The sequence below is a fragment of the Rhinolophus sinicus genome, linkage group LG13, assembly GCF_036562045.2.
Source record: "Rhinolophus sinicus isolate RSC01 linkage group LG13, ASM3656204v1, whole genome shotgun sequence".
NCBI classification, from domain to species: domain Eukaryota; kingdom Metazoa; phylum Chordata; class Mammalia; order Chiroptera; family Rhinolophidae; genus Rhinolophus; species Rhinolophus sinicus.
Window position 1 is genome coordinate 10,894,337 of NC_133762.1, and position 18,857 is coordinate 10,913,193.

Here is an 18,857-nt window from a genome sequence, read left to right on the forward strand (position 1 = left end):
AAGGAGATGAGTAACAGCCAAAGATCCCTGGTAGCTCAAAAAGAATCATATTCCCTACTATTCATCCTTCTCACAAAGTCCCTGTGGGCTGCCTGTGGGGACTCAGTGACATCCGAGTTTCCTTTCAACTTAAAAAACAAAAAAGGAACATGCCTCGAGATTTGCATCCTTCTCAAGAAACCAGGATGAACGCCTTGGCTCTGGTGATTCAATAACTTTGTGCCCTTGGGCGGGCAAGGCATTTAGCCAGAGTGGGTTTCTGTGTCTTATCTGTGTTTTGAAGTGAAAGCTAATATAAATGGTGCCAGGTTTTACCATATGAGAGATGGGTGGGCCCAGAAAACCCAAAATGAGCAATGGTCTGGAAGACTCTCAAGGCTACCCAGAAAAGCTACTAGAAGTCATCAATTTAGTGTGCTCTTACTGTGTACCAGGCCAATGCCCATCTATTCCTATTCCCACAAATATTCTTGACTGAGGTGAATCAGTGTCCCATTTTTCTGATGAGGAAAGTAACGCCCCCTCTTTCTGAAGGAAAGAAAGTAAAGACCCCTACTATTAGATGCAATGTCCAGCCTTACCCTCATGGACGCAACTTGAAAGTGTGCTGTCTCCATCTGTCTGGGACACTCCATCCTACGTGACACCCCATTCATGAAGTTCCACCCTCCACGCACTGCAGTGCTCTAGGGAACCGACCGAAAGGGTAAGGAGAGCCGAAGTGCCAAATCTGTGGGCCAGGGGAGCCCGGGGCCTGTCAGAACCAACAGGAGACAGTTTGCTGGTTAAGATGGGCTTCTTTCAGGATGGAGAGATGGCAACTGTCTCACTCATCCACCTTTCGGATGGATAGCATCTGACACATAGTATTCTATTCACCAGCGTCCAGTGATTTTGAAACAATTTTGAACAGTAGTGGGCTTGTTTCCTAAATGAAGGTTTGAGGAAGAAATACAACAGGGAGCTGATACAAAGGGACTCTCGGAGGTGACGGCGAGAAAGAGGAAGGCCACCTCCTAGGACCTGCACAGCTGCTATGTTTTATTAACTGTTTGCTTCTCCTTGCAAAACGGCATGTATTTGCTATTTCAAAATATAGACTCGTTCAATCTTCTGCTGTTTCATTTCATATGCATTTTAATGGATGTGTTGAACTTGACTCTTGCCTCCTAATGTGAATTCATCCCAGAGGGCACACACTTTATTGAAGAGTAAAATAGTGAAATAAAACGACTGAGTGAAAAGTTAAGCTATTTCTGTTCTAGACTATTTGGTAGGAAGTGGCTCAGGGAGGAAAACCTCGTCACGGATAGCAGTGCAGCAGGGCTCGGCGGAGCGTCTACACCAAACAAGAAGAACGAGACAGGCTGCCTGTTTGGTGTTGGGCTGCAGGAGTTCTTTATACATTTTGGATGTTAACCCCTTATTGGGAATATCACTTGCAAATATCTCCTCCCATTCCGGAGGTTGTCGTTTCATTTTCTTGATGGTTTCCTTCACTGTGCAATCTTTATAGTATGATGCACTCCCATGTGTTTATTTTTACTATTACTTTCCCTTGCTTGAGGAGATAGGAATAGACATTTCTCCCAAGAGGACATACCGATGGCCAACAGACATACGAAAAGATGCTCAACGTCACGAATCATCAGGGAAATGCACATCAAAACCACAACGAGATACCAATCCACGCCTGTCAGAATGGCCATTATCAAAAAGTCAATGAATAAGCTTTGGGGAGGAGGTAGAGAAAGGGAACCCTTGCACACTGTTGGTGGGATGGCAAATTGGTGCAGCCACTATAGAAAACAGTATGAAGGTTGCTCAAAGAATTAAAAAGAGAACTACCTTATGACCCAGTAATGCCAATTCTGAGTATTTACCTGATGAAAATGAAAATGATTTGAAAAGACAGATGTACCCCATCTTCAGCATTACTAGTAATAGTCAAGAGTGGAAGCAAGCTAGTGCCCTTCAATAGACGACTGGATAAAGAATACATGGTGTGTGTGTGTGTGTGTGTGTGTGTGTGTGTGTGTGTGTGTGTGTAAAATATTAGTCACCCATCAAAAAGAATGAAATCTTGCTATTTATGACGGCATGGATGCACCTAGAAGGCACTGTGCTAAGTGAAGTCAGGAAAAAAAACAAGATAAATACTATATGATTTTACTTATATGTGAAATTAAAACCAGAACAAATGAACAAAAGAAAAACAGACTCATAGAAAAACGACAAAGTGATGGTTGCCAAAAGGGAGGCAGGTGGGTGAAGACGGTGAAGGAGAGGAAGAGGCACAAGCTTCCTGTTCTAAAATAAACAAGCCAAGGAGACGGAGTGTACCGCCAGGGACACAGTAAATAATACTGCAATAACTTGGCACGGTAACAGATGGGCACTAGACTTAGAACGGTGATCACATCGTAAGGTATATAAATGTTGAATCGCTATGCTGTACAGCTGAAACTCATATAATATTGTATGTCAACTATACTTCAATAAAAAAGAAATTTAAAGAACGAGACAGAAAAGTGTATTGTATATGTAAGCATTTTGGGTGCTTTCACCAGATTGAAAAAACCAAAAAACATAAAACTCCTAGACGGGAGAAGCCTATATGTTTTCCAATGAAGTTGAAATTTGCAATGAACAACGTCAGCAGCCACCTTAAGACACCTGAAACCGAATATTTGCTTTGGGTCTTGATACGGTCCAGGGATCACAGATAATACAAACCCTTACTGAAGACTGCCGAAAATTCTCTGTGGTTCTAGGCAACTGGGTAAATGGAGAGACATAAAATGTTACAGGTTGGGAAATAAATTTCAGGCAGTAAAGAATTACAAACAAAAAACACAAATAAATCCCAGAGTATCTGCCTAGAAAAGAGAGCATTGCAAGGAACCAAATACCAAAGTGTTACTCTCTGCTTCCCAGTGAGGCAATACGGCTGCGCAGTGAGTCGGATGGGTGACAGTGAGGCCAAACACTTCCCAAATGACCCTCCAACTCCTGCCTTTGGCCCTCACTTTCCTGCCACGACAATCATGGAGATTACAGGGTAAAAAAAAGCATCACTCCAGGAGGGAGTAAGGTCACTGAGGAATAATGAATTTTGCTTGTCCCAAGAAAGTAACTTTTCCTGTGTCAAGGCACTGAGATTTGGGCATTTATCTGGGGCCACCAGGAGAATGCATTCAGCGTGACTGGTACAGAGTTACTCAAGACTGGCTACTCTGCAGTGAGAGTGTAAGAGTTGGCCTGAATATTACTTTTCTGCTATCACTGAGGAAGAGCAAGGTGACATAGAATGATGAAGACATTAGGGAAAACAAACTGACTTTAATAGTTCTGAGATGTGGAAATGATCTATTAACGGACAACTCTGGAGTTTCTCTTTTAAGGACAATTAGCAAAAGATCGAGAAATCTATTATCAATAATACTGTTACACCGTATCGTACTGGATATATTCACAGCATTTTCTCATGATAGTTTAAACGAAGTTCGGACCCGATTATGTCATGAGATGTGTTTCTGCCTCTTAATTCTAGATTGAAAATATGCTCCGTCTTTGTACCTCCAGCATTTTACCAGCAAGAGTCTTCTCCATCCCATCTGTCACCAAAAACAAAACAAAACAAACAAACAAACAACAACAACAACAAACAGCAGCATCCACAGCTGGAAACAAGGCAAACACACCGCAGACGCCTGGATAATGCCTTGGTTTATGTCACAGCATTTTGCGTCTGCCCCTCAGGCCAGCCATTCATCACCACCATCTCTCTAGCAAATCACCAGTCACTGCTACAAATCCTGCCTGTCTACAAGCCCAGAATGAACCATCAGCTTCACCCCAGTAGGAAATAATCCCCGAGAAACCAGCTGACCTGTCGGAGGGGCCCAGGTAACACTGAGACGCACTGCATTTAACGCACTGGGGGACCTGTCAGAAACAATACAGATGGGTGTAAACACAGGCCACGTGCTAGTGACCTGCTGTATTAGCGTCGCTTTGAAAATCACTGGGTTTCACTTTTGCCCTTGAGTTTCTCTATCTTAATCCCATTCTGTCAACACCACACACATATTATGCACCAAAGGTCAAGAACAGCCTTGTGGGCTGCCTGACCCGACGAACAGATGGGTCCTGGACGCTGGCACACGTGCATACAGGCCTCTCCGTGAACTGGACCAGCCAGAAAAATAAAGCTTGATGGGACATGAGTCTCTAAGGCAAATTTCTATCCACGGCAGGAAAAAGAAAGGCATCCGTAGCAATACACAAGTTACAGGTAACCTCCCTTTTAATTAGAGGATAGTCTAGCTTCCAATAATGGGGTGCTATCTTGAATCTCCTGGGAGACTTGGGCCAATTTCTGGCCAGTCTTGCTGTGTGAGGCCAGACTTTGACGGAATTATAAATGTCACTTCTATCTTTATGGGGACTGGTGATATTCATGAGCTGTCCTTAGGATCTACGGATCTTTATCTTTAGCTAGTGGGACCCTTGGGGGAGGAGGTCTGACCCGACCCTACCCGTGGGAAGGCACTGCCTACCTTCCTTCCACTGGCTGATTCTTACACTCGTGTTACATCTATTCCTTTACTGATGAGGAAATAGACAAAAGACCACCAAATGGGAAAAGCAGAGGCTGCGTCGTCTGAGCCTGACTGCCCTTCTTGTGGAAGACACAGTGAGGGCCCCTGAATGTGAAGTGTACAGCATATGGCATGGATTTACAGAAACATTAAGAAGACACGTTTGACATGAGCTCTGTCCTAGAAAATCCAGGATGTCTGTTTTCCTGAACTACATGCCCACTTTCCCAAATGGCCTAATTAGTTCCATTTTGGAAGGATGTCACAGGGAAAGACGATCCCTTCGATTCTTTTCTTATCGGGATAGCCAAGTCCCACAGAGGAAGACAAGAGAACACAAAACATCAGTGCATAGCACCGCTGCTAACAGATGTTAACATCCCCCACCTTCCCCAGCGCCCCGACCCCTGCCCCAGCAATGGCTTTGCACCAGTGCAGCGAGCTGAGGAGAAGAGGAAACGCCACTGGAAATCAAAGGACTCAAAAGGAGGCAAGGGACTATCTTTGGCTGGACGCTGCCAGCCCCGGGGACGGGCTGACAGCATCTTCCATTCATATTTTTAAGGAACTAGGAAGTTACTGACCCATCCACAGAGTTTGGCCCAGTGGGGCCTTTTTTAAGGGTTACAAATGGCAGTTAATGAGCCTGGCTTGATACTGTCAGGAGCAGCTGGGCTGCTTCCTTTGAGGACTTGGATTATCTCTTCATTTCCCTTAATTACTCAATCAGTGTTAAATGGATTAATGAAATTAACACCATACGTGTTAGAGAGACACCACTGAAATGAAAATAATATATTTGTCACTCTTTTTCCTCCTGCATCGGTTAAATAAAGCCCTAAAATAGTCTCATTTGGTTTTTGTGTTTCTTATTCTACTTGCTGAAGTTATTGGGGTCCCTACCCTGCAGGTGGCATATTGATGGTGGCAGGGGACCTACCGGGCCTCGTTTCTTGTTTCTGTCTCTACATGAAGGGTTTTTATAAAGAAGGGAAATCTGCAGTGAAATAAGAAGAATGGACACAGATAATGGCTTATTCTGTCTCAATACAAAGAAAGGAATTTCCATCAATTATTGCTGTCCTCTAAAAAACTAAGCTACCATGTAAGGTAATGAGTTCCCTGTCACTAGAGATGTTCAAGATAAGACCAAATGTCAATGTGAGTGAGAAATTTATGCATAAGAACGAAAAGACTTTGGTTATTGCTTATTTCCCTCAATTTTATGGTTTTCACTAAATTAAGGTTCAGTGATATTTTATTCTTTGGAAACTCGTATATCATCTCACTCAACCTCTTTCCTTTCAGTTCTGAAACACCTTTTCAACATCGCTTTTCCATTTCTTCCTCCTCCCCCCTTTCCCTATGGAGAGCAGCGGTCTCCTTATCACCATATGTAAATTTCATTCAATTCATCTTATTTCAATGGGCGCTGGCTGACGACCCACTGTACTTAGAATCCATGACAGGCACGGGGAGGTGGCGGGGACACAAGATGAATCGCCTGGAGACCTGGGATTAGGGGAATTTGCAAGGCTCTCTAAGGGAGGAGACAAGCCCGGAAGTAGCTGGGTCCCTGGCACCTTCCATGGGGTACAATGGCATCCCTGGACCGCCCACTTCCCGAGAGGAGAAATACACATTTATCGTGAGTCACTTTAGAAGCGGATTCTCCGTCACACACAGCAGAACGAACCCTAACTGAAAGAATGGCTTTGAAAGTGTGTCGGTTTTCAAGCTTTCTCTCCACATAAGCAAATGTGAGTCCAGAAAGGCGTGCTGACAAACACTGGCACCAGTAATGAGCAGGTCAGAGCACCGGCCTCCAGTTTATCCCGGGTCACACAGACATTACAAGGCTTTTTAATTCTTTGTCAGGTTGGTAGCTCATACGTAGTCTCTCTTGTTTCCCTTTGCATTTCCAGCTCATTCTTTTGACTCTTTTCCCCTTCCCCTCCCAACCCCCCCGGCATAACTCTCTTCCACTAGGAGTTCAGAGACCTCATCTCTGTTAAGCAGCGCCCTGATGATGTACCAGTTGTTTTTTTGCTGTTCTGTTAATATCCCTCTACCTTCCATTCCACAAAGCCGGGCTTCTGATCCACACACAATGCACCCAGGGGCTCCTTCCTTGCCTTCCGCTATTTCCCTGATTTCATTCATTTCCTCGGATTTCTTTCCTTGTCTACTTGGTCTTTCCAGCACAGCATGCTCGGCCATCCTTTTCAAGTGCTCAGGCTATTTTATTCTTGCAAAAGGAACATCAGGGTACAAACTGCAAGCAAGTTGGGCACATTGCAAGAACAGGGAGAGTGTCAGCATTCACAGCCGAACTTCTCTTTCCTTCCCAGCCCCGTTCGCCTGCCTACCTGGCCAGTCCTTGCTCTACATACTCCCAAAGGCCTCTTTTCCAATATGCTCCCCGTCTTTGGGGAGACAAAGTCTTTCCTAACAGGCCTAAGCACTTCCTTCAGTCATCAATCAAACCTGCTTTCCTTGCAGCCAAGAGACAGATTCTGTAAATGCTCTAGATTTTCCCCTTAGACTCTCTGTAGTAAACCCTTCTCCCCCCGTAAGGGTCAGTTCCCTTGTACCTAACCTGCTTAAAAGACAGTGACAACACAAGTTTGAGAAGACTGATAATTTGGAAACGACATTAAAACTCTCCACCCCTAATCTCCAGGAGGCATAATGGTCACGTCTCACGTTTCTTCCCCAGCCTCGCCTTTCCCCAACACCTGTTCTTATCAACTCTGTTGAACCTCCACATTCCCCATTCCCCAGACAAGACTCTCTACTGCCCCCAGAGGGTCATTTCTAAACGTACAGCTGCACCCCGACTGCCACTTACAACTTACACAGCCTTCTGTCAGCGTGCAGGAAACCCAGCTGGTTTTTGAATACTACGTCCCTGACCAACACGGACTCCTTTCAAATCCAGTAGTAAGTTGAAGGAAGAAAGTGATGGTATACTGGAAATCGGGGACCAGGAAAGTCAGGAATTCCTGTTCCATCATCTCTCCTGCTGACTGCAGGTCCCGTTCACCAGGCCGTCCTGGAACTTAGCTTACTCCAGGTTTTAGCTCAGAGTCTTCAACTATTTGTGTTGCTTTGACCACCTCTTGATATGAAGCATTTATTGAGTGTCTACTGTGTGTCAAGCACTCTTCCTGAATCATCTAGTTTAATTCTCAAAACAACCCTATGAAGCAAGTGCTACTATCAGCCCCATTTTAAAGGTGAAAACACTAAGTCTCAAAGTCGCATTAGTAAGTGGTGGAGATGAGATTTAAGCCCTGACAGCCTGAAACTGCTGTACCCCTGGCAATGCCACTGCTGCCTCCTCCTCAATTCCTCCAGCTTTTCCCGTTGGCTTATTTACCCTCTTTCCCACACTCTCGGTCACTCTGACACCCGTGCCCAGCGCTCTTTCTGCCATCTGCACGTCAATCTGAATTCCACTGAACTCCTGCCCCGTGTAAGTTTAGTAACGACAAAGCAGCTGTACCACGGAGGCTGTTCATGTTGCTTCCCACGCCTTATGGCGGGGAAGGCTACAGGGAATCCCAGGTGCTATCAATGGGGACTAACATCACCACCGATTCTCCACCACTGGCTGGGCATCAGGTTCTCCATACTCTGCTTGCGGATGACGATGGCTAACACTAGGGCAGGACTAACGACGGGCCTGACACACTGCTCAGCGCTTTCGCATGACATCACTGCATCCTCCATCAGCCACAGGACAGGGGCACTGTCACTGTCCAGGGTGCAGAGGAAAGAACTGAGGCTAGGTGACCGCCGGTACCTAGTCCGGTTCAATCACCCGGCGGATCCAGGGTCTGAGTCCACTTCTGCCCAAACCCAATGCTCCTTATAGTCTTAACCACTTACAGGAAAATGCTTTGTCTTGTAAATAAAATAGCTAATATCTTACGAAAATTTGCAGTAACCCATGCCAAAAATAATTACCCAACAGCCAAGCCCACATTTAATCCACTTTTTTCACTCATATCATATACTACATGGCTATGAGCGTATCCAATTTTACCTATTTACGTTAAGAAACATTATGTATAAAATTACACTTTTCTACATTTTCCATTAACATTTTGTCAAGCATGTAACGCTCTGGCAATAAATTTGAAAACCTGAACAAAACAGATTATTTCCTAGCAACATATCAATTATCAAAACTGACCCATTAAGAAATGGAAAATTAGAAGAGACTAATTATCAGAAAAGGGATAAGGAAAGTCAGCAGGATGAGGTGAATTTCCAGCTGAGTTTATCTAATCTTTATATAATAGATAATCCCAATGTTATTTAAACCAGCCACAGATTAAAAAGATGGACATTTACCCAATTTACAGTTTAACTTTAATAAGGAAACATACTAAAGATGCTATAGGAATGAAAAATATTGTGCAATCTCAATTCAAATGGGATATTAGAAAATTGACCCTGCAAAGTTATTTTAAAAATACTACAATACGACCAAGTAAGGTTTATTCCAGGAAACCAGGATGGTTAATATCACAAAATCTATCTAATGAATAATTTATTAACAAAATAAAGAACAAAACGTGCAAATAAATCAATGCTGAAGTGATGTTTGATAAAATTTAGAATTCTTCTAAATAATATTTTAAGTAAAACATGGAAGGAAACAAAATGTAAACTACAATACATAGCAGAAAATATTGTCCTAAATGGGGAATATTTAGTATTTAAATTAAAATTTAAAAATCGGTCTTGGATACCCTCTATAACCATTATAGTTTAACATTAACTTTATTCAAATACATAAACACTGGAGAAAAAGAAATAATACTGTTTTGTAATGATCACATTTCTTGCTCAAAAATCCCAACAGTTTGAAAAAATAAGAATTCATACTGGATTTGAAAATTAGCAATACCGTGTTTCTACAAAAATAAGACCTAGCCGGACAATCAGCTCTAATGTGTCTTTTGGAGGAAAAATTAATATGACCTGGTCTTATTTTACTATAATATAATACCGGGTCTTATATTATTTTTTGCTCCAAAAGACACTTTAGAGCTGATTGTCCAGCTAGGTCTTGTTTTCAGGGAAACACAGCAGGCATCTACACATAGAAATGGGGAAAAAAATATTCCAGTTATAGAAGCAAAACTAAATTATAGAAGACTTAGAAATAAAGGTAACAGAAATATTAGACACAGACGACAAAGCTATATAATCTCTTGAAAGACAGAAAATACACAAAACAAATGGAAAGATATGCCATCCCTTTGGATAAAAGACTTAAGATCACAAAATATTAAATCTTTCTAAATTAATAAATATAATAGCAATTCAGTTAGAGGCTAAGACAATACTTTTTATGATTACACAAAATACTCTTAAAGATTACATGAAAGCATAACTTTTGTATAATAGCTAACATTTTTTTTAATGGGAAGAAAGAACGGAGAACGTGTACTGTTCCTGCCAGGATACAGACGCTTCTAAACATACTGTAATCAAATCAACATGGCATTGGCCCGAAGAGACAAGAGGAATAAGAGAACAGAACAGAAAACCCAGGAATATATCTTGGTCCACTTGAAAATTCAGTTGGAATTTCGTTCAGTTGAAAAAGAACAGACTTTTTAATAAATGATGCTGGTGAACTGGTTACTCATGTGGAAGAAAATAAAATTGGACCTTGATTTTATACAATATACGAAAGTATTTTCCAGATGAATTAAAGACTTAAATGTAAGAAATGAAGCAACAAAACTCTTAGACACTGTCCTGAAGACACTGTGTAAAACCCTGGAGCAGGAAAATATTCCTCATTTAGAATAGAGGCCCCAAAGGTATAAAAAACAATCGATTTATTTGTCTGTCTGAAAACTGATAAACTCTGAATGATCTATCATACTACAAATAAGGCAAATCAGCAAATACTAGATTTGTGGGGGAAAGCAAAGAGCCCCTATCGATACAAGAGTTAAAACAACCTGCGAATAGTTAGGACAATTTTACTGATGAGCAAACCCAAAAAGCCAACAAACTTATGAAAAGATGTGAAGAGGCGTAAACTCATTGGTGGCCAGGAAAACGCAACATTGAGGGACAAGTTATCACTTTACCCCAATCTCTCTCTCTCTCTCTCTCTCTCTCTCTCTCACACACACACACACACACACACACACACACACAGCAGAGACAAGCATTGTTGGGGCAACGTAGGGAAAAGCGTAGGAATACAAATTTTCATAATATTTAAGAAAATATAAACAAGGGTGTTTCTTGTGACATTGCTAGTGAAAAAATCTTGCAAATCAAACAAACGCCCATCTATAGGTGAATGGTTGGTTACTCTACGTCCACCTCATTCAATTATTTGCAGGATTTTAAAAAATAAATTAGACTTAGTCTAGCTGACTTGGATTTTTTCCTTGAAATATTATTTGAGAGAGTGCAGATGAAGAAAGGTGAGTGCAAGATGCTCTATCTTTAAAGAGGGAGCAAAGACAAAGAAAATGCTCTACCCGTAAATGATTATGACGTTACTATCACGGAGAGAAATATGACAGGACACCTGCTATGATTTTCACAAATGCGGAGGCAGTGTACAAGGCAGCGGGTTTCACTGGCTGACGTGCAGAAAGAGAGTAAGTTAAAAACAGAACACAAGACTGTGTTTAAAATACTATGTATGCTAAGTTTATTTTCGGTAAACACTATGCCGGTGAGTATAGATATAAAGAAAGTGTTCACAGAGAGTATTAAACATGTAAAAGAGTATCAGTCGCGTTCCTAAACTAATTTCACTATCATTTCTGTGTTCCGCACGCATGTTTTACCTCATTTCGTTTTAGATTTCCCCTCCCAGAAAGGTTCCAAGTATCGACAGCCCTGCATGTGTCTTTTCCATTGTTCTCCACCAACTACCTTGTTATTTATTATCATAAAAGTAGAAGAAAATAAAAACTACCGATAGTCGTACAGACTAGTGCCATTTACATTATGAAACGGCTCACTTCCTCGCCTGTATTAATTCTGGACTCGCCGACGCTGGACGCCAGAAGTCTCCCCGACTTTAGCGTCCCAAGTCCGGCTCCCAGCCTCCAGCACTGTCCCAGACGGAGTACGTTGAGTGTGACAGATGGGAATTTGCCCAGCCTCAGCCTCCGGGGCTGCCAAAGCACAGAGGGGGTTTGTGTGGTCAGAGTCCCGGGTCCAGGCCTGGAGGAGTGCCCAAAGCCATCTGTCACCACGGTCGTCTTCCGGTCAGCAGACAGGGCGCCAGTGCTCCCCGAATGACTGAACCAGGGGGGCCACTGGTGCCAGGGCCCCGCGCTGGCCCTTCCTTACATCACATCCCGGACGCCTCACAATGAGGCTCTCAGGGGAGTAGGTCCTGAACGTGCCTGCACAGACGCGACACAGAGAAGTCGGATAAACCCCCAGCTCAGTATTCAGGCCTCAGTGCCTCGCCACTTCCCCACTATCCGAGGAAAGGGTGACACCAGCCAGAACGCAGCTGCACAGCTGTTTGGTTTCGGGCCCGGGGGCATCGCATTGCAGGCCCCTCCAAGTCCGGGAAGGGCTGAAGAAGCAAGTGGACACCGACCTCCCCGAGCAGAGTCCGAACGATGAGAAATTTGCCTTGTTTGGGGGAATGGATGCTTTCTGCAACGTTTATTTAATTCTTACACACGAATGTACACCCATTGCCACTCTGATTGCTTCCCCCTAATCCCGTATCTGCTATGAAACTGATTGTATCAGCTGCAGTTTTGCCAACCGTGGCGTTTGTTCAGATTTGCCCGGGGATGGCCACACAGAGATGTCCCCAAAGGTAACACGTGGGCACTGATAGGAAGGGAGTGACCACCTGGCTGGCAACAAGCTGGGAGAGGCTCCAGCGGAGGGCGCTGGAAGCTGGAGGACACACAGGGAGGACCCGTATGGTTAGTTACCACTCTGGGCCCAGCACGGAAATAGAGCCGAACTGCGCTGGAAGCGAGTCTCCCGTGGTCTTGACACAAAACCTTCAGAAGAGCCCTGAACGCTTATCCCACTTACACAAAATAAAACTGGGTTTTCATTCAGGACTTTATAAGGACACAGCATAGATTTTTTTTTTTTTTTAACACCTACGTATTAGTCTGCTTGGGTGGCTCTAACAAAACACCGTGGCATGGGTGGCTGACACAGCAGACATTTATTTCTCTCAGTTCTAGGGGGTGAGAAGTACAAGAGGAAGGTAGCAGCCCATTCAGTTCCTGGTGAGATGGTGGCCTTGTCACTGTGTCCTCAGCGGAAGAGAGCCAGATGTGATGTCTCCTCTTCTTGTAAAGACACTAACCCCATCAAGAGGACCCAGTCGTCATGACTTCCCCTAACCTTAATTATCTCTGCAAGGCCCCATCTCTAAAGCCCATCGCATTAAGGACTGGGGCTTCAAAACAGAAATTCTGAGCAGGCACAAATCAGCACACAATAACCTACACACAGCATCTTACTGTTACATAAATCCCCACTCCAACGTCCCGCTTTCTTTTCTCCTACTGCCGTTGGGTCTCTCATCGGCCCGAGACCCTTCCTCTTCCAGGCAGCCCCTAGCTTCCATCCTTCTGAAACTTACCCTCTCCACCACGTTTTCTCACTTCATATACAGGGCCGACATTCCAGCTCTGAAAAAACAGCCATTTCACACAGGTGGGCTTAAAATAAAAGGCCCCTATATGATCTGGTTGCATTTTCCTCGGAAAATGGTGGGCCACAGTCTAATTTTTCCCTGCCACAAAATTTGTTCTTGTCACAGATTATTATACTTAGTAAGTATTCATTTAGATATGTTCAACCAACTGCAGAATAAATTCTATGGATATAGGTCTTCCGCTGTCACTGGCATTTTTCTTTCAAAACCCCAAGTTTTAAAATAAATTTTACAAAAAGGAACGAAGGATGGATACATGCTACAACATGGAGGGACTGTGAAAACATTCTGCTTAAGTGAAAAGAGCCAGTCACAAAAGACCACAGATAGCATGGTTCCATGTCCATATTTTGTCCAGAACCGGCAAACCTCTGGAGGCAGTGGGGGAGCGGAGGGAGGATGGGGCAGGGGGTTGACTGCTAATGGGTGTGGAGTTTCTTTCTGGAGTGACAAAAATGTCCTAAAATTGACTGCGCGATACTTGCACAACTCTGTGATTATACTACTAAAAACCACTGAAATGGACACTTTCAATGGGTAACTGTATGGTATATGAATTATATCTCAATAAGGTTTTTAAATTTTTTTTTTAAAAGTCTCAGGTTTGGAAAAGTGGAATTAACCCAAGGCTGGGCTCTAACCATGCCAGAACCCCTGACAGGATTTAGCCTTGATTTCGATAGGAACGCTGTGTCTTAAAGGAAGTGAATCACATTTGGCTCCGCCCAGCTCAACACAGTACAGACCTAGATGTGACTTCACTTTTTCCTGGGAAAATCGATATGGTCCCAAAGAGGAGCTCCAAATATGTTTTAAGTCATAATTTCATTATTGAAATAAGTAGAACCTGAAATTAGTCTTGACACACAAACAACACACAACTGGATGTGGAGATTCCTTTTCATTTCTTAACGTTACGGTGCTTCTAACCTGCGGTCACACCTGGTATGGAGCACGACCCATGGGGGCCGGGAGGAAGAAAAGAAGAGGTAAGACACAAGGCCATTTGCAGTTAGTAATTTAGATGAGAACAGAGCGAGCAGAATGGAAGCATGCATAATTATTCCCAGAACAGAAACAAAAAAATAATTAAAGAATTCACAACCAATTAGAGGCCTGCACACATGCTAACTGCTGTCTGTGAGACAGAGGTGTGCCATCAAAAATGACAGCTTGCCTCTGTGAACGGGGAAGTGTAAACGAGTGAGCCCGCTGGTTCTGAGGTAGAACAAATTCTATCTCCCAGGTTCGACTTTTCCAGGTTCATGAATACGACACATTAATATTCATTAAGTGGAACACATTATCATTGTAGAAGGAGATTACTGGGGACTCACTATTCTCATTCCATCACATTTTCCAATTAGGAGTCTCACTTTTGCAAATAATCAGCTTTCTGTTGCCAAGGGTTTTTCAGCCGCTTTCTGGCAAGGGGCCTCAGAGCGAAGTTCAGCTCCATTTAAGACCTGGAGGAAACAGAAGTATAACGGCGTTTTTTCAGGACAGGTGACTCCTGCTGCAGTGAACCTGATCAGAGAGGAGCCAGACTATAAAGGCAGAAGGCACTGACTCTTCTTGTGCAGAGGAGCTCCGACAGTCAAGTTCGAGAAGGAGCTGCCTGCAGGTATCCAGAAATCAATGTGCCCCGTTAAAGACCTTAGAACTCTTGTTAAACGCAGAGAAGCAGCCCTGTAGGGGAGTGGACCCGAGTGGCAGGGGCGTGAACACACACACACACACACACACACACACACACACACACACACACACGCCAGCAGGGCTGACAGCCACGTCTGAGGGCAAATCACAAAGCAGGAAGAGAAGCAATGAATAAATAACGTGCATTTCCTGCAGGTCAACAGTTTACTTCAAAAAGTTAGACGGTGCTTCCGTTAAACCTTCTGATTCAATGAATGGTTTCACTACACGAAAAGCTAGTGTAAGCCTACTATGTTTTTGAAAAACAATGAATTTCAGATCATCCACTTTGACATAATACATATAATTAATACATTAATCTCTAATCAAAGCAGAACTTCTAAGTAATTTAATTTCTATTTAAACCGAGCTGTCATAAAATTAACGAGGTATCTAAAACTCTTTTTTTCTAATTAAAAACAAAAATCAGTTTTTCTACCATTATAAATTTATGAAGAGTTGCACACACGGCAAAATGAAATATATGTAAAACCCAGTATGTAAGCAAAAGTGAGTTTTCCTTTGTACTAGCTCGCCAGTTCTGTCCTTCTTCCCAGAGGAAGCCTCTTTACCACTTCCTTACGTCACTTTTTAGAAATCAACTAAGCACATACAGGCGTAGATGTATCACTTGTTTCTACATACGTAACTGGGAGCATGCACCTAATTTCATTATTTCCCTACGACTCTATCTGGGATATAATTCTGTATCAACATTTATAATTTAACTCATTGCAGGAGAAACAGACTCACTAACATACGCCAGGCAGTCACTAAAACATAAACAAGTAAATTACTTACAATAACAAGCCCCAAAGGAGCTGGGCAGCCAGCATCCAGAGTTGCTGCGATGTATTATCTAAAATATCCAGTTTCCAAGTAAAAGTTATGAAACGTAGAAAGAAACATGAAAGTCTGACCCAAACTCAGGAAAACAGACCAGATGACAGAAGCACAGTGAGGAGAAACAGGATTTAACAGACACTTCAGCATGGCCATGATAAATAGAAGTACTAAAGGAAACCATGATTAAAGAATTAAATGGAGGCACTGTGACCATCTCTTATTAAATAAAGAATACCAATAAAGAAATAGAGATTATATATAAAAAAAGAACCAAATGGAAATTCTGGAGTTAAAAACCACAATCACTTAAATTGAAAAATGCACTAGGGAAGAGAAACAGTATGTTTGAATTGGCAGGAAAAATAATTGTGAACTTGAAAGGATCAATCGTGGTTATACAATCTGAAGAATAGAGAAAAAAAAAACAAGAATGAAAAAAAATGAACAAAGCCTCAGAGAAATACAGGACACCATTGTACACTGCAAACTACACATACTGGGGGTGTAGCTTTCATAAATGAAAGAAAAATAAAGGCACTCCCAGATAAACAGCAACTGAGATGAAATTTTAGCAAATCAGCCTTATAAGAAATACCAAAGTAAGTTCTTCAAGCTGAAATAACAAATTGGGGAAACTCACAGATATGTGGAAATTAAACAGCACACTCTTAATTAACCAATGGAAAAATAGAATAAATCACAATGGAAATTATAAAATACCTTGAGATGAATGAAACAAAACCACAACATAGCAACACTTATGGGACACACTGAAAGCAGTGTTCAGAAAGAAATTTGCAGCTATATTAAAGAAGATCTCGAAACAATAACCGAACTTTCCATCTTATGATACTGGGAAAACAGGAGCAAACTAATCTCAAAGCAAGAATAAGAAAGGAAATAATCAAGATAAGAGTGGAAACAAATGGAATAGGTATTAGAAAAACATTAGATAAAACCAATAAAATCAAAAGTTTATTCTCTGAAAAGAGCAAAGAAATCGACAAACCTTTAAGATATTGAGAAACAGAGGAAACGAGAAAGAGAGAGACAGAGAGAAGACTCCAATTACTTAAATCAGAAATAAAAGAGGGGACATTGCTACCAACCTTTTAGAAGCAACAACTATTGTGAGAATACTAGGAACATTTGTACACCAACAAATTAGATAACATAGATGAAATCATCCAACTCCTAGAAAGACACGAGCTGCTAAAACGATCTCAAGAAGAGATGGAAAATCTGAACAGACCTACAAAAGTAAGGTGCTTGAATGAGCGATCGTAACACGGAACTCCTATCACCAGGAAACTCCAAAGGTTTTAGGAGTTCAGGCCAAGATGGCAGGACAAAAAAACAAACATATTTTTGTATCACACCACAACTACCCATGAACAATCCTCAAACGAAATTAGGAAAACAATTTCATTTACAAGAGCATCAAAGAGAATGAAATAGTTAGCAATAAATTTAACAAGAGTGTAGAACATACTCCGAAAATACGAAACATTCGTAAAAGAGGTGAAAAGAAATCTAAAGACATCTATGTTCAATGATGAGAAGATTCTATTTTGTTATAATAGTGTTAAAGGAGAAAATTCAATCAAGTACCTTAGAAGATCTGGCTTTGTAAAGTGATCCCTGAATTGCCCTGCATCGGGCAGCCTCCCGTCTAACTAGGAGAAGGGTGCGTCCAGGGGTTGTACAAAACAGAAGGTTTTATAGGAAGAAGGTGTGGCAGGGGAGTTATTAGCAAAAGAAATGACTCTTTTTAGACCAGGCCATCTTCTTTTGGTGAGGAAGGGAAAGGCAAGGATTTTATCACTCAGACTGCCTCCTCTTCCTCTGGGGGATCCAGAGGACGCAGGAGGCAGACGACCTTACTGGTCACAGACTAGAAAATTCGATTGGTTGATTAAGGTTATATTTCTGGGAGAGGTTGAAACTGCAATTAAAGCAGGTATTAAATCTAAGTTTGGTCTCATGGACTTTTAGCATGAATGACGCCATTCTGGTCTTGTGATTGCCTTTTTAACAACAGAAATATTCCACATTTTGCTCTGCAGACTTCACTGGTCCCTATCAGAAGGCCTGCTAGCTTCTTTGTAAAAATTTCCCAGCTGATCCGAACATTCATTGGAAACTCAAGGTACCTAGATTAGTCACAACAATCTTGAAGAAGAGGAGCCAATTTGGAAGACTCCTATTTTCTGAGTTCAAATTAAAGTAATTACAAGTTCACAATTAAAGTAATCAAGACAGAGTGGTTCTGGCACAAGATCAGATACGTAGATCAATGGACTAGAATTCCGAGTTCAGAAATAAACCTGTATTACCTGATGGTCAACTGATTTCAACAGTGGTGCCAAGAGTACTCAATGTTGAAAAAATCGTCTGTTCAACCAACAGTGCTGGGCCAACTGGACATGCACATGGAAAAGACTGCACTGTATGCAAAAACTATCATGAAATAGATCTGAAACCTAAATGTAAAAGCTAAAATGATAAAAGTCTTAGGAGAAAACACAGGAATAAGTCTTCGTGACTTTTGATTTGGCAAGCGGTTCTCAGAGATGAAACCAAAAGCACAAGCAAAAAAAAAGAAGAAAAGTTCTTCAAAATTAATAATTTCTTTGCTTCAAATATGGACACCACCAAGAAAGTGAAAAAGAACCCACAGAATGGGAGAAAATATTTGCAAATCAAATCACGTATCTGATAAGGAATGAGTATAAAAGAATATGTAAAGAACTCTTACAACTCGATTAGAAAAAGGGAAACAAGCCAATTAAAAATGTACAAAGTATCTCGAGAGCTACATCTCCAAAGACGACAGACAAATGACCAGAAAGCACATGGAATGATTCTCATCATCGTTAGTTATCATGGAAATGAAAATCAAAATCACAGTGAGATACCACTTCATACCCACTAGAATGGCTATAATCAAAAAAGACAAATAGCAAATGTTGGACAGACTGCAGAGACTGAAACCCTTATACATTGCT